Genomic DNA, 12,236 nt, shown 5'->3' with positions numbered 1-12,236 from the left:
AGAGTGTGTATGTGTGTGTGTGAAGTGTGTGTGAGTGATTTTGTTATTTAAAGAAGACTGCCTGTACAAAGACCCGAATATTTGTGTCTGTATTTTGGACATTCTTCCCCCAGAGGGCAAGGAGTTAAAGCTGTCACCAGCATTTTGTCTGATGTATTGTTGTTAATCAGAGCAAAGGACACCCAGTGGATTCAGAGATGAGGTTACCTCTGTGTGACCACAGCTCCTGAGGGACTTTCGTCAACTCAGCTTCTTTGCTGTCCCTAATTCAGCAGAGGTGGGCTTCATCTTGCCAAACTCGATATTCGGTTTCATTTGTTCGTACACATTAACATCTGCTTGGTCTCCCCACCTCCAAGTTTATTCTTTTTTTTTTTTTTTTTTTTTTTTGGTATGAATCTCATTTATTTAAAACAGTATTTCTCATCATTCTCAAATTGAAGACTGCAAAAAATAGAAGCAGCGCTTTATCCTTAGTCTTGGGAGCAGGCCGCTGCCTTCCACCTCTGCATAGCTTATGCCAGTCTACCCCACTGCACTTTACAAAACAGTCCTTGAAGCTTAATCAAATAAAACTATTGCACACAACATTTACATTAGAAAAGATAGCTGAATGTAGGAAAACTGGGTGTGTTGTTCCCTTTAAGTAAAGACTGCTCCACAGTTGGGGCATCTTTGCTTCCTCAGTGCAAAGCAGCACAGGAACCCAAAAGGAAACAGGACGATGGCCAAGAAGATGCCCAGGCAGGTGAAGCAGTATTCCAGGACGCCAACACTGCAGACCCGGCAGCCTCAGACCACGACGATGGAGTTGGCAGGATACCGGGTGACCGCTCGACTGTGGATGTTGTAGACCCGGGGGTGGCTGGTGGGGATCCCTGTGACGAGGTAGGGGTAGGGCGGCGGTGGGGGCGCGGTGGGGATGGCCCCGTAGCCATCTTAGTCGCCCTGGCCGGCCTCCAGGTTGTAGGCGGGCGGGCGCTCCTGCAACAGGGGCTTGTGGTCTGTGGCGGCCCCCGGGGCCACGCGCCTGCAACCTCCGGGGATGGCGGGGGTCAAGTTTATTCTTTAATAGCTTGATTTGACTCAGGTTATTTTTCCTGTTTTGATCAAGCAATGGTTAAGAGTTGTGTGAGTGTGTGTTCATTCCTATGTGTGTGTGTTCTTGTGTGTTTGTATGTGTGGATGTATAGATGCCAGAGAACAACTTTGGTGTTGTTTCCTCTCTCTCTCTCTATCTCTCTCTCTCTCTCTCTCTCTCTCTCTCTCTCTCTCTCTCTCTCTCTCTCTCTCTCTCTCTCTCTCTCATTTTCCCTTCATTCCCTTCCTCCTTTCCTTTCTTTCCTACCTTTCTCTCTCTTTTTCCTTCCCCTTTGAGATATGGTTTCTCACTAGCCTTGAACTTTCTGAGTAGGCTAAGCTGGTTGGCCATCCAGATCCAAGCATCTGCCTATCCCTGCTTTCCTAGAACTAGGATTACAACTGTATACCACTACACATGGCTTCTTTTAAAAACAAAACAAACAAACAAACAAAAAACATGCATTCTAGAAATTGAACTCAGATCTTTATGTTTGCTAAGCACACCTTTTACCAGCTGAGCTCTCTCTCTAAGAGCACCATACATCTGTAAAATTAACTTACATGCTTTAGTTGTGTGATTGGAGAGAGGGCACATGTGTGGAGGTCAGTGTGCAACCGTAGACAGCCAGTTTTCTCTTCTCACCTTTGTGTGGAGCTTAGGGAACAGAATTCAGCCAACAGGATTTACCCACTGAACTGCCCGACTAGCCCCACTATAACTCTGTAGGCTCCATCCACCCTACTGTGCACACTGTTAGTGCGATGCTTGGTCATTCATGTCGAAGCCACTGTGGCTCTCTAGGCAGCCTCTGACATGTAACCATTACCAAATTGGACGGTCTGAGAAATTCTGAGACCATGGCCACTATGAGGCAACTTCTGCCTTGAGTTTGTGATGCTCTTCTCTCTGGACCCAAGCCAGGGTCCACCTCTGGGGAGGGGAGAGCAGCAAAAACTGCTTCCCGGAGATGACCCCCCCCCCCCGATTTCTTCTCTGGGTTGGACGGCTCCCCAGGGTCATGCTCATTCTGGTCATGCGTGTGCAGATTAACACCAATGGCTCTTTACTCTAAAGAAGCTGGGAGACCTCTTCTGTCGATTAAGTCAGCTCAGGCTCCTGTGTGATGTTAGGGCCCCAGGCACCAAGCGCAGCATTTGAACTTGTTCTTCCAGTTCTGGGGTCATGTCCTTTGTGGGCCACCAGCTGTTGGCACCAGTCTACCAGCTGCTCTTCCTAGAACGGGAAAGACTCTTCATTATTTTCTCTTTTGTTTTTCTATTTAAAAAATGTCAAAATACCATTTAATCTATGGAGACATTACAATGGCAAACAATTTTAAAAAATTGTATCCAACTAGCAAGGTAAAAGTCGGTAGCTCTTGGATCCGCATCATAAAATAAATAAATAATTTAGTTGTGAAGTTAAAAAAAAAAAGAACCTGTTACCCACTGTTTTTGGTATTCTAAGAGAAAATTAATCCCTGAGGCCCTAGATTAGGTGTTTTTAATTTTAATTTTAATATTTTGATTTTGGAAGAGAGGAGGGCAAAGTTTATTGGTTATTAGAGCTCATTGTTCCTAAACACTTTTTGCTCCCCGTTCTTACATGCTGTGTTCTTTTCTAGAACCTCATTTGGACCTAGGCTTAACCCAGATTCCTCACTGTGCATCCTGCTTTCTTGAGGAACACAGTGAACTTGGCTCAGGAAAACCAGGGTCTATGTCCATCCCCGTGGCTCACATACTTTGATGTTTACACTTCCGCTTGACTAACGGTCTGCTCATTCTTCATGACAGAAAGGTTGTTGATTGTTTTTCTAATGATAATTTTGGCTGTTTTAGTTAACTTTTAGTTTTACATTTAAAACATGAATGTCTCATGGAGTAGGTTCTAATTCGGTAACACGATTTAAAAGGTCTGTGTAAACCTCAGTCTTTTAGAAATATCTGCTTCCATGTTTTAAATCCTAACTCATTTTCTAATGCTTCTTCCGAAAATTAGCTTAGGTCAATAGAACCATGTAGACCTATGGTCATGAGAGAATTTATTTGATTGTTTTCTCATTTCATATATCCTAGGGTCCTGGAGGGATGGGATGGGGCGGGCACATTCTGATGCCAGTATGAGATGTGTGAGGAGTTATTAGCGTTGCTTTCTCCAGCTCCTTGGGTTTCCCTTCCAACTAGGGTAGTTTGCTAGCAAGGTTTGATATGTACGGAAGTGCAGTTGTCTCTCAAGGACAGGAAGGCTATGGGATATAAATAAGACAGCAGGGGCTAAACAAAGCTGTCTGGTTTCAGTATTTTGTCCAGGGCTAACAGAAAGGATAGGAAATGGCTCTGCCCACAACATCTGTGAACTGGGTAAGAATCAGGTTCAGGTCCTGAGTTTTTATGTCTACATATTTAAAAATTATAAATCAAGCCAATGAAATATTATGTAAAATGTGTTCTGTGCTCTTAATTTGATAAATATTTACCAGTCTACATCACCCATGGATTTTATACTGTAATATCTGACAACTTAACTTTACTGAGACCTTTGAAACAAGAATGTGCAGCACAAAACCCCATAATAATTCCTGGCCATGGAGAGAGTTGTGGACATTTGAAATGCTGACGTACATCTTAGACACCAGGGAGGACTCTGCCTTCTTGCTTCAGACCTCTCACTCTTGTAGACATTTTCTTCATGTGGTCCTTTGAAAATATTTACTTAATGTATGTGTGTGTGCCTGGATATATATATATATCACATGCACATAGGGCTTGTGGAAGTCAGAAGATGTCACCAGAGCCCCTGGAACTAGAGTTACAGACAATTGTGAGTCTTCATATGAATGAGTGCTGAGAACTGAACACAGGTAAATCCTCTGAACTGAGATCCCTCCTCCTGGTGCTTCATGTGGTCTTTTGATGCTATGTTCTCTGTCTGTCTATATTGTTGTTTTTTAATATCTGTGTACCGGCCCTGAAGAGCTGTTAGTGTTTCTTAGTACAGGAAAGCTATGTGCCTTACTCAGGCATAGGCTATAATGTTGCTATTGGCTCTGAGTTCATTATTTAATGGGTCAGTAAGCAAAGGTGTCTTGAAGTGGAACACATCAAATGAGACTTTATATTGATTATTGGGCAAAAACAAAAGTCCTGATTAAGTATTGATCAGCTCATAAAATCATAAAATAAAAAGACTCGTGGAAACCTAAGACTGCATTTTTATTTAGCGAGGAGGTTAGCAGTAACCACAGAGAACACATATCACAAGAACTGGCCGAACCAAGGGGACAGAACTAAAAAACAGAAATTGGGCTGTAGTTTGTATCTGATTGGCACTTATCAAAATACCAAAGCTCACCAGATATTGATTATTAATACTCTGTTGCCAGGAAGCCTCCAGAAGTTTACAAAACAATACAGAGTATTTCCACTACGCTTGATGCTGTGCCACAACTAGATGGCTAAACCCTATTAGTGAGGACACCACACACGCCAGAACTGAGCTGGCAGCCTCCCCTACTCACTAGTTCTGGAAAGTAGTATTCAGGTGGCTGGAAGAGACAAGTCATTTACAGTATCACCCAGTTGTGGCTCTTGCATTGCAAACTACTGAACTGTCAGGCAAGACATGCCTACTGGTGTGACAGCTGCATGAACTAACCGACTGCTGTTTAACCGAGGCCCCTCTACAGAAAGGAGTACATGCCTCAGAGGTAGAGCTGGACTTTGTTGGAATTGTTGGTGGACCCAGAGACGTACTGATTTCATCCTAGCTTAGGCCTTATCTTAGGCTATCTCCCAGTTCGCCCCTCTCACTTAATTAACCAGACTATTCCAGTCCACATCCTACCACATGGCCTTTACCTCTCTCTCACTCGAGGTACATCTGACCTCCTTTGTGTTTCTCTGGCAAATCTTTCCACCTGATTCTTCTCACAGAGATCCCTTGTCTCTCTGCCTGGAAGCCCAGCCTTTCCTCCCCTGCCTAGCTACTGGCTGTCAGCTTTTTATTAAGTCAATTAAAAGGTGAGGGAGAAAGAATGTATACAAAATATGATACCAGTGATGAGCCGTAAGAATAACAATATCAAAGTCTGAACAGTAATCAGCTTTCTGCTGTATGTTAAAAGTTAAGTAACACAAAGACAACTTTCACACAGTGCACACCAACAGGCACTGTAGATCTGGTCAAAGCTTATGACAAGGGAGGTCACGGGCTCTAGAAAACTAAGTGAAGTATAATATATTTTTTAAAAATACTCTAGAAATACATGAGATACTCCATAGAGTATAAGTAACAGTAAGTACAGGAGGAGCACAGTTAATGTAATTTGAGAGATATATAAATTTTGTTCACTTAAAATGTACGTTTCCTTCATTCAAAGCAGGGTTCTTGATTATTTGAATTCTAAATATATACTAATGCAGATGTTATGTCAGCTACAGATGGACAACAGGGAGGGGTCCAGATTCTGATCAAGGTAGCTGCTAGCTTTGCTATTACCCATGAGTCCTGGGAAACGTTCGCTAGCTTTCCCTCTGCCTGGAGACTGTTGTCCCGCCTATGCCCAGCCCCATCTACACGGGCTCTGAGGAATGAGTCTTCCAAACTGTGAAGGGCATATTATACTATTTAATAAACAACCTGTGACCTCCACATGCACAGAATGTAACGCTGGGCAAACAGGAAGCTCTGAATAAAAGTTCTAAGAAAAAAAAAAGTCTTCAAATGGCCATTTCAAGGTTGATTAACTGATTTGAACTTCAATGTCCATGAAGAATTTGGCATGTTACAGGTCCAGGGTCTAATCACAATTTCTCTTGGATTATCTTTATCTGTCTAAGTACCCGTTCCCTCCCCATATCTGTGTGAACCTAACTTTCTATGCCTAACAGATAAAAGTCTCAGGAATGTAGTAAATCTGTGGCTTCTACCACTTGAAAAGCTGTGTCACCAGGTAGTGTCTGAGCCCTGCAGTCAATACCTCCCTGCCTCGCGGTAACTGCCTCCTGAATGTTTTCACTAATGTACTTGAAATGCACTTCGGTCTTGTTATTTTCTTTGTTCTGTTATGATAAACTGACACCATGTTTGAACTTGGAACTTGACACTACACCTGTGTTCCCAGCTATGATCACTCGTAATTGACTCCAGAATAAATCAAAATGAGATTCGTGCTTCTGCATCAACAGTCCATTTTGTGGTGATAACCACGACCCAAAGTGGTTCAGAGAAGGAGGGTTTATTTTGTCTGGGCAAATCACAATGATGGGGGAGACATGGCAATTGAGAAAGAAGCTGAGCGATCCCATCTTCGACCACATGCAGAAAACAGAGTGCAAGGCCTGGAAGTGGGCACAGGCTATAACCCCCCCAAGCCCACCCACAGTTCTCCAAGGAGGGTTCCCATCTATGATCTTACCAGACAGTGCTGGCAGCTGGGACCCATGTTGAAGTCCATGAGTCAGTAGAGGACATTTTTTATTCAAGCCACCGTACCATATAAATTTGAGAGACACCAACATTAAATCTATAACATAAAGGTTAAAGGTTATGAATATTGCGGAGTATCGTGGCTCATGAGTATGATCTTAGCACTCAGGGAGCAGAGGATCACTGCAAATTTGAGATGGCTTTTGTTAACTAGTAAATCCGGGTCAGCTGGACCCACAGACCCTGTCTCAAAGAGAGAGAGAGAGAGAGAGAGAGAGAGAGAGAGAGAGAGAGGGAGGGAGGGAGGGAGGGAGGGGGTTGTAATTAGACAAATACATTCTGATGTGTTAGATTTTTTTGAAGGCCACATTTTTATTAGATGTCCATCTTTTAGCCAGAAAAAAATCCTTATTACTTATTTTAATGTAGTCATTACTTTTTATTGAAAATTTTTTGTCTCATTTATTGAGTAATATTTTGTTAAGTATAGGAAGAATTATGGGGTGATATTTATTTGATCATTAAAACATTCATTTTTTTAAAAAAATTAAGTGTATTGTGTGTACGTTCCTTCATGACTCATTTGAACCATACTGTGTGCAGGTTGGCTGCAGAGGCCAGAAGAGAGCCTCAGATCCCTTGGAACTGGAGTTAAGGGCGAGTACGGACCACTCAGTGTAGGTGCTGACAACCAATCCCAGGTCCTCTGCAAAAGTAGCCAGGGATCTAAACCACTGAGCCATTTCTCCAGCTTCTACTTGGGTGTGTTTGAAAATGTTCTGTTCTCTTTTATGCTGCATATTTTTTTTGCTGAGAATTTAGCTATGAATTAGACTGCGGCTCCCTGCAGAAGCTATGTTGTTGTTATGGCTTTTAAGACTTGCTGGTTGTTTCCAGCTTCCCATACATTATATATATGCTTCAGTGTGAGATGAGTTGGATTTTTGTTATTGTTCTTTGCTTGTTTGTTTTCCACTGTCTGATTATTAAGAAACTTGAATTTATAAAGATGGGCCCTTTGTCAACCTGGGGGATAGTTCAGATATTAATGGTTTGCTTACTTTTAATGTTTTACCTCTGTTAATACTAATTTTATATACATTTGATTGTTTGATTTCATCTAGAGCCTTCCTAATGCTGCGACCCTTTGATACAGTTCCTCATGTTGTGGTGACCCCCAACCATACAATTATTGTCATTGCTACTTCATAGCTATAATTTTGCTACTGTTATGAGTCATAACATGCATTTTTTAGATGTTGCCAATGAGGTTGCAACCCATAGGTTGATAACCTATAATCTAGAAGCTACTTGATGCTTGTTTGTCTTCCACCATATATATGGGGGCTGGCAGAAGCATATATCTGGGCTTCAGAGATGGCTTAGAGGTTAAGAACAGTGCTGCTCTTCCAGTGAACCTGGGTTCAATTCCCAGTATCCCATGGCAGCTGCCAACTGTCTGAAACTCAAGTCCCAGTGCATCCAACTCTCTCCAAACACCAATGCACATAAAGATAAAGAATAACTTAAAAGAATAAAAAACCCTCTATCTTTAAGTTAATTTCACTTTCCTTAAAAATGTCTTTTATTGATTCTTTGACAACTTCATACATATATACAATGTATCTTGATCTTAACCCACAACTCCCCCAGCACACCCCCAACATTATCCCTTTCCCACCTCCATGTCCTCTCCCTCTTAAAATATTTTTTTATAACCTGCTGATTCCAGCTAGTGCCACCTGAAGGCACATTGACTGGTCTTGTTGGCTTGATCCTGTGCAAGAAGGCATGTCCACAGTGAGTTGTTGAGTTTGTGCAATGGCTGTGTCCAGACCACAGCAGACAACAGTCCTTCCCATCTTCCAGCTCTTACACTCTCTTTCCTATCTTCTAGCATGTTCCGTTGTCTTCCAAGGCCTGATGCAGACATTCCATTTAGGACTAAGTCATAGAACTCATTAAGCATATCTAGTTGGCTTTAAACTCACAATTTCTGCCTGTCTCTGACTCCCCAGTATTGTGATTAAAGATATGCTTTTCCAAATTTTACTTTTTGATTGGATGCTATGTTCCATTTTTAGTCCTTTTGTTTTTTTGAATGGTCAGAGTGTGATTTTCAGTTGTTTTTAAAGCAGAAATACATTTGTGCTCTGATGTTGCCATGAGCCTTATAGGCTGAGGTATGAAAAATTATGATTTAGTGATGCTTGTGTCAGGTTGAGAAAGGGTAAACTCATGATTACTTCTCATTGTTAAGATAACTGGATTTGAAATCATCTAGGTGACACATCCTTGGGCAAACTACAATGATGTTTCAGAGAGATTCCCTTGATGAGGGAAGACCACCCTGGATGTAGCCGGCACCATGGTATGTATTGTTTGGATCATGGACTGGAAGACAGGAGACTGAAAATTAAGTGCCAGTGTTCACGTGTGTTTCCTAATTGCCACGATGCCCTCCCTGCCCCACTGAGCTGTACATTGGACTGTGAAATTAAATCAACTTTGTCTTACAATACATTTTTTTTGTCAGTTGGAAAGAATATACTCTCTACACTGAATGTTACACTTTGAGAACAAATCAGAATTATTTGCAACAATGTGCAGCACATACACACACACACACACACACACACACACACACACATACACACACACACTACTAACCATGTCCTGCTGACAAGGCAGGAATTACCTTTCCCAGGGTAATTTCTCAGAAGTTTTAAATGATTCTGGTATACCTTTCTTAAGCAAGCCAAACCATCTTGTATTGTGTTTTCCAGTTCTGGCTACTACATGCCAACGTTAATTATCCCAGGGTCAAGAGACAGACAATCAGAGTCAACGCCTGTATCACTGAGCCACTGGACATGAAGTAGTATTTTTTTTACTCTGCCTCACATGTGTAGTTGATGCTTCCTGGGGCCCTGCTGTTTCTTGCGTGGCTTGCTGTGTCTCCAGTGTCTAAAGACCTAAGAATATCAACATTTCCCCTCATAGCCATTATTTCTGACAGTCATGGAGCAAAACAAATTCCAAGTACCATTAAAACACACACAAAAGCAAATACTACCTGATCCCATTTAAATGAAGTTCAGAACCAGGCATAGCTAATTTATGGCACTTGAAATTAGGGTAGTGGTTTTTCTGTAAGGAGGAGGGAGGGAGTCCCTTGGATGCTTAGAGTTTGTCTCTTGACCTTGGTACAGGTTATGAGAACATATTCCCTTTATGAGAACCAATCAAACTTGACATTTGCAATTTGATCCCCTCTTTTATGTATTTAATGCATACAGTTGTCTGTTTGAATTCAGTTCTCTCTTTATCTCTCTTTGCCCTTTGCTGCGTAACTTTGCAATAAGTCTTCTCCTACAGGGGAAATGAATCAGCCATGTGATTTTATATGGCCAATTGAATGACTAGAAAGCAAGAGTGGGCTAAGTCTTGACCTGTTTCTTGTGTTTTTCTAGAAGTTATTATTTCTATTAACATTACATAGAATGGTGAGTCTAGTCCTTTTATCCCAGGATGAGAGCCTAGACTAAGGGACCTTCTGGATCCAAGTCCTGCCTAAAGCTGTGCTCTGAGGTGGTTCACAGAGCAATGCATCAGCAAAGCCACAATCAGCTAAGTTTGACTGGACCGGCTAGTGGTATACACAGGCTGGAGATGAATGGTTTCCTTGTACAGATAACTTTAAGGGTCGTTTGGCAAGCTGCTATAAGAGTGGTGCAAAAAGAAAAGTGAACATTCAAACTTAACAAAGCTATACAGAAGGAGAGGAAGGAATTGAGGCGGAGACACTTTGTTCTTCAAAGTTATTTCATTGAGTTGGTTTGGAATGCTACACCACTTTTCTGATTATGACATCCATAGCTCTCTAACCCAGCAAGCCAGCCTCCTAAGGAGACTGTGGTTCCTGAATGTAGAGAAGAGGTACCAACCAAAACCCAAAGAGAGAGAGAGAGAGAGAGAGAGAGACAGAGAGAGAGCAGAGAGACAGAGACAGAGAGAGACAGAGACAGACAGACACACACACACACAGAGAGACAGAGAGAGAGAGAGACACACACACACACACAGAGAAACAGACACACACACACACACACACACACACACACACACAGAGAGACAGAGAGAGACACACACACACACACACACACACAGAGAGAGAGAGAGAGAGAGAGAGAATGTAGGAGAAGATAAAAAGGGTTAAAACTGAAGCCTTTGGAAGGCATCTAAGTGGTGTTTGCTAGCAGGGATAGCACAATTCTGACACTTGGGTTTTCCACTGGCAATCTAGATATGAGCATCTTTAAGGAACAGACAGGAACTGAGAAGAGGGGAGGAAGAGGAGAGGAGCATATACAATGCCAGTGTTTAAGCTGCAGGGAGCTGCTGGGATAGCAACACCTGGCGATTTCCTGGATGTGCTCCGGTCTGGGTGCTTCCTGAGCGATCATCAGTTTCAAACAAGCATAGTTGTTGCTTTATTTTCAATACAGCAGGGCGATGATTATTACTTCTTGGTCAGCACGAAGAGGGTGCCCTGGAAAGATAATGCATCCGCATCTGTCAAGTATCCCGGTGTAGAGGAAACTTCCCTGATCTGGAACAGACTAGGGCAGTGCATTTTTTCGACTGGTCCCAGGACTGGTTGGAGTGGATGGGGAAGTAAGAGCGATTGTATCCTACAGTTGGTGAGTTGGAATTAAGTGGCAAGCAAGCCCCAAATAAGGGGGTGGAGGGGAAGAGAAAGCATGGGATGTGCCCCAAACAGGAACCAGAAGGGAAAACAGGTCCTAAGTAATCAAAGGTGAGACAAGAAGATGGAAGACTGAAGGGAAAAGCCCGGTGTGTGGGAAGAGGGCGTGGGGTGAGAAGGTCTGCCAGAACAGAGAGCGGAGGGGGAGGGGTGAGAGGGGAAGGAAAAGCAAACAGGACCGGTGTAGAAGCACAGTAGGGATGGTGCAGAAGCACAGTAGGGATAGGAGATGGAAGTGAGTGTGGGGTGTCGGAAAGTTGAGGAAGAGTGGGAAAAACAAGCGGAAAAGAACCTGGTCGGGTGTGCAGAATGCCCTGTGTTGGGCAGTTCAGAGAGCATCCCCACCATCCTATGGAATTCAGCTCAAGAGCTTCAGAACTGGGAAAAGGTATCTCTCTAAAGATCACTGAAACTTTAGGCAGAGTATGAGCCAGCTTCGGAGGAGCCTGGGAATGCGGCGGCGGGGGTGGGGGGGGGTGTCGCTGCCTCAGGGCTAACCTGAGCATCTGAGAGGCAAAGGAAGTTTTGGAGTTTACCCTCAAAGCTGGCACCTGCCTGAGAGGTGGAGGGAAGGTCATAGTATGGCGGAGCTAGCAGGGACACAGAGTGTCAGAGAAGAGGGGGTTCCACAAGAATGGCTGCGTGGTTTCAAAGTACCAGAATGCCAAACCCAGGGCTGGAGGAAGGATCCAGATTTGGATAGAAATTGGGGGGAGTGGAGAAGCATGGGCAACTGGGGCAGATGAGAAGTTTTGCCAGGGCGATCCATGGTGGGCACTGCCTGGCGACGTCGCTGAGCATGTGTAAGGGATGGAGAAGCGGCTGTTGCTTTGGTTTTTGGCTACTGCTGGATTCCATAAGTTACAGAATTGAAAGTTGATGAGCAAGGAATAAGGTATCCTAGGGCCACCTAGGGAGGGCAAGAGCTGAAATCGATACAGGCAGCGGGCACAG

The 12,236-nt window shown here is 43.3% G+C and overlaps 1 pseudogene across 1 annotated transcript; it reads right to left on the bottom strand.

Annotated features, from left to right (window-relative positions):
• Nucleotides 1-641: 641 nt before the first annotated feature.
• On the bottom strand, nucleotides 642-11,150 carry LOC308416431 (membrane protein BRI3-like; annotated as a pseudogene). The gene is made up of 2 exons: nucleotides 11,041-11,150; nucleotides 642-1,030 (listed from the first exon to the last, which is right to left on the bottom strand). The product of its transcript is annotated as a membrane protein BRI3-like (transcript).
• Nucleotides 11,151-12,236: the final 1,086 nt, after the last annotated feature.

Source organism: Micromys minutus (assembly GCF_963924665.1).
Source record: "Micromys minutus genome assembly, chromosome: 1".
NCBI lineage: Eukaryota > Metazoa > Chordata > Mammalia > Rodentia > Muridae > Micromys > Micromys minutus.
This window is presented reverse-complemented; position numbering and strand designations above follow the sequence as displayed.